Source organism: Varroa destructor, unplaced genomic scaffold, assembly GCF_002443255.2.
Source record: "Varroa destructor unplaced genomic scaffold, Vdes_3.0 BEIS01000007.1, whole genome shotgun sequence".
Classification (NCBI taxonomy): Eukaryota; Metazoa; Arthropoda; class Arachnida; order Mesostigmata; family Varroidae; genus Varroa; species Varroa destructor.
The window spans coordinates 901,315-906,697 of NW_019211460.1; positions in this window are offsets into that span (position 1 = coordinate 901,315).

The following is a 5,383-nucleotide window of genomic DNA, read 5'->3' on the forward strand; positions in this document are numbered from 1 at the left end:
GTGGCCTGGCGTTCTTAGGGTGCAATATGACGCAAACTCGCCTGCCAGGCCTTTTTTTTTAAAAGTCGGATCGATTGGATGCTACTTGGCCAACTAAACATGCCAATCAACTGTCTGGTTCGTCGGCAACGACTTTTAGTGAATCAGGCCCTTGCAGCTCCACCTGAACTAGCATAACCTTTTTTGAATAAAGATCTAATTTTTTGCTAGAGCCACCTTCATGATGACGTACAGACACCACCTCTGATTATCTGTGACAATAATATGTCATTGTGTTAGCCTGACTCTTGATAACTAACGAAATGTTAAGATGAAACTCGTGAGCTGTAATCCCTTGTTGGATTCAGGACGCTTATTAGGTACTAAAGCTTTTGCACAAACCCAAGGGACTGGGGGCGGATAATGACGGTCGTGTTTCTAGAGCTTACTCTTACAACCTATTTCGTCGTGTTATTTGAAAAATCTCATGTTCGTTATCAAAGCCAAACGGTGAGCCGGAGCAGAAGACATCCTCTAGGTCCCAGCCACCGTCTTCAAACTTGACATAGCACTCTTGTGTTATTCTTTTAGCAATAGCGCCATTAGTGTACCGCCAGTAAATGTCCCGAGCTATTTCAGTTGTGTTTCAGATGCATAGCGTAGCAAGGGCCGAGAATGAATTTTCTTCTAATTGTAACGTTCATCGTTCCACCCATAACACAATGCCGTTATAGCCAACCGACATTCTCCTCTCGAATGGTACACCGAAACTAAATATCAAGCTAGGGTATCTAGAAATAGGTATCATTGGAAGCAAAAATTATGGCAGTCCATTAGCCAAGGTATACAGTTAACCCGTTCCATCGCTCTGAAGTTTATGAGAATGTCGCACACACGACGATGTCATTAAATTACACTAAAAATCAAATACGCGTGTTAAACGGTAAACTTCTTCAAGTATCAACTGAAATGGAGTGCAGTGGGACTGCAGTGGCCCAGAAAGCATAAAGCCTATGCGTGCGTTGATCTTAGGCTTGATTCTGGAGTGTGTCTCCTAGTCGGTACTAATGTTAACTTATTTGTATGTAGTAGTACTTAATATCAACGTATTCGTATGGCATATAAGAGTCGTTCCAGAAACCTGTCATTTTCGTACTGGTTCTAACGTTTTGTACATCTTGTTATCTTTCAATTCTGTCTGCTTCAACGAAACGATACCGCATTTTAGAAGTATTTAGAAATACTCAATTCGTTCACACGTGTTGACTGACACACTTTGACGATTGGGCTTCACAAGACGACTCTTTTAGCCCGAATGTGTGTGTTTAATTGTTACACCAGGTCACTAACAAGAGAAGTGCTTACTCGAGTTTTTTTTAATTGTCAAATTCACATTGATATGAAAAAAATACTGACAATCGTCTTACACAAAGACGGACAAAAACAATTTCTTTAATGTTTTGGTAAAATTGCCTGCGTTAATGCTTACAGCATTTGGTACCCTTGGTACCCTGGCCACTAGAGTAAGTTATTTCAAATTACGTCTTCAACAAGGTAATTGTCACTTTTGAATTACTTAAATATCTAGCATAAAGTAAATTCACTGCAGATATGGAGAAGCGATGACCAGTGACCTAATTACGCGTGACAATCTTTCGTGCAATTTACGTTGGTTTGCCCCTTTTTATAAAAAAGAAATAAAAAAAAAAAAGAATGCCGTCAATGACCCTCGGTGATCTTTATTATGCCGTCAATGACCCTCAGTGATCTTTGTTGTGCCAAGTCGAGCAAGTTTACAGGCACCCAATAGCCAACCGCCCCTGCGTAGCACACAATAGTTCTTCCGACTCGCTGAGGCCACTTCGAGATCGTGTCATATCATCAGATCAGAGAGGTACGACGGAGGGACGCGAACCTCGAGATTCACCCAGTGATGTTGTAATGGCATTGTACATCTCTGTCGTCACAGTTTCCGTGAGGACAGAATCGACATATCGCTAGTGTAGTAATCGCTAGGCAAGTATTTCGCGATTTCTCATGCATAGGATAATCGCCTTCTCCAAGGCACGTTTGTACCAGAAATGTACATACTGAACCAGAACAATGCATATAACTATGCGCTCTTCAATGCCCATATGCATAGAGCATAAATTTTTCTCATGTGTTGCGCACATCGGCTCAATGGACCGCCTAGCTGAGATTGAGGTCAAGAAGTCTAATAAACGATAAGAAAAGAAAGAACAATACAGAATCCTTTCGCTAGTCGAGAATCATCATTGAGAATATAGCAAGATAGATTTTTTCCAGTTTTCCCGGAAGCGTAAACTTTTTTCAGGGCACTAGCGCCCATTCATGGAGACTACAGTCTTGTTGGTGTAACACGAGCTCTACTTTGTTAATGAACGTCTCCGTGTATCGAACTTGCGTACAAATGCTAGATTCACCATCTCAATTAATCAAGCACACTTACAACTTCTTGATTAGTATTCTCGTTGTTCAGACGCTTTTGTTTATTATTATTTTTCAATAATTTTACCGCATTTCCCTTTTTGTAAAAATAAACGCGTCTGTCCAAAGGCAACGTCCTCCCCGACAATCTATGCCCAAAGCATGCGAATGGGCAATTATGAAAGAACCCACCACTGGCTCAATGTCTTCTTCTTCGAAAACAGAAAATGGGTCGAGATGGAAGCTGGCCATATTTCCCATATCGTCAACGCCTGGAAGTAAATGCATGAAGTCGTTCGCCTGGTCAAGGATGCCCGCATCGTTTTCGAGAATTTCGTCCATGAGTTCTGAGAGACAGAGTGATTCGTCGCGTCCACGTGCGGCAGGAGCAACTTCCCGCTCGTGGTCCGAACGCCGGAAGTCTACAGTGGCCGTCATCGTCGATGTGATACGTATGCTTAAAGATGCGCTGGCGAGCGGCAACGCTCGCCAAAACGGTTACCGACCAGCGCCGCTAATGTGTGCAGATCCTTCAAACGTGTTGCAAGCAGGATCGCGATCGAGGCCGTTGACACGTGAGAACTCTGTGAAAAAAAAGTAATTCATCGATTTTTCACCTATAATTCGGAAATAGAAGCTAACTACTTACGATTCCAAACATTTTTTTCAAGTAGAAAAATCTCTATGTTATTAAAGTCTATACTTTTTGCACCTGTAAGAGGCCCTGCAATAAGAAGTTGTACCATAAATTAAACATCTGCCATAAAATTAAACATATTACAAACGGGTGACTACTTAATAAACTACTACCAAACTAGTTGAGTGCTATTATTTGCTTTGCGTCTTTAAAAAATCGTAGGTTACATAGCTATCACTCGTCTTGAGTACGTTACCTAGAATACTGCTAAAACTAACTGTCTTTCTAATCGATCCAAATCGCTTTGGATGTTTTTAAGCTTCAGGCTTTATTTTAGGGGGTAGTCTGCTTGTGCAATGACTCGATTAAAAGGTATTCCTTTCCCTCGAAAAGAAAGCTAAACACATTCAGCACACTTCTGGCGAAACAGCTTAGCCTATATTTTATCGAAACATATCCACTGGAATAAATAAAGCTAGAAACAAAGATGACGTGAAAAGCTGTATTTATATTGTCTCGTATTCGACGACTATTTTGCTTGGCGTAACGGGATAACTGTCGGCGTGTACCTAAGATATTCTTAACGTTAGGTTAGGTGTACAACATTAACAATTCAGATTATTAAAACAAACTAACGGCGAAACATGCGGTAAGCAAAGTCTGCGGATCCGAGGACCGGGATTCAAACTATCATATACTATGTCAGTTGAATTTATAACATATACAGTGTAACAATACCAAACACGACGAAAAGAGCCGTGTGTTAATTGTATCAACATGTCATTATGCTATTACGTTTTTGCGAGGCAGAGAGATAAATTAATTAATGATCAAGTGAGTGCGAGACAAATCCAACGGGTCTGTCCAGTAATATCTACATCACGAATATTTGAGACAGAGAAATTTATAACCACTACAATAGATCTATATAAAAGCGCTCAAAAAACTAAGAAATTTGCTGTTCATGTAATTGAGTACAAATATAATTAGTAGTTATGTTCTAAAAAATAGGTAGTGAAAGAATATTCGTCCGGTTATAAGTAATTCTTCAAAATACTTCCTGTAATTCTAATGCCAAATATTCACAGTTCAAACCTTTATTCGCTTTATATTGACATTGTTAGTACTTGTTCTTAGGGCAATGGAGAATAAAAAGAAACTTCAAATACAAAGAAATAGCCCTAAGGTTCTGTATGCTAGCTTAACTCCAGACCAGAGCACTGTAAAATGTTTACGAATGTAAATCAATGTACCGATGTACGAGAGACTAAGTACGTTCTCAAGCGCATTACATTACCTGGTAAAGTTGAACTCATCCCCTTTAGTGCAGCCTTACAACTGCACTATACAGATTTCCACAAACAGGTCAAAAACACCCTCGTCCGTGTACTTATCTGCACTTGATTCATTTTCCTCATCGCAAGACTACAGTTTGCTGCAACTGGCTCAAAAGACTCAAAATGGACAATACAATCTTCTGTCGTGATCAATGTACTGCCTCTTCGGTTGTAAACGTATTTGGATTGGATCTACTATAGTAATACGCGGGGGAATAATAGTTAATAATGATACTGAATTTTTGTCGGTAAAGCCAACATAGCCAAAGGACACAGTTTCCAGTTACAATAAAAGGGCCGTCGTTACGATACATAACTCTCATTGAGCCTTAATTCGTAATGTGCTTAACTTATATTTAACAAATGCACTATTTTATCATAGCGTTTAATTTTCCGCATTTCAAACGCATGAAAAGACAACCTAATCTGTTGGAGACTAGACTAACTAAAACCCAGTATTTTAGAATCAATGTATTACAACTTAAAGCAAACAACCCACCAATACACAAGCGTGCTTGACACCTACTTTTGGCAGCCCTAAGAAATCGAAGAATATGTTTTGCCTTTGAATATTTGGGCCATATGCGGACCTCTTAAAAATAATTTTAAATCATGTAGACTAGGCGAAAAAAGTACTGTATCAGCCGTCACGAAAAAACTAGTTAGGAGCGTTAAATACGTGGAAAATACTTTTTCAGTTGACTTATTATCAAGTCGAGCAGCTTTAGTTTTTAACACGGAGCGAACAGTTTTATTTTGAAACAATTCTTAAGTTATATCCGTTCTCACCGCAAAGTTACATAAGTTACGCGTAAAGATACAATCATTTTAGAAATCATCGTTTCATAGACAATCTATTTCTGGTTTCAATCAGTACGTGCTGCCCGGGTGGCCACTTCATGCAAGAAGACATACACAGACATACAAATACGCACAAAAAAGCAAACGCGTATTATCCTTATATCTTAGGTTAATATTCGTC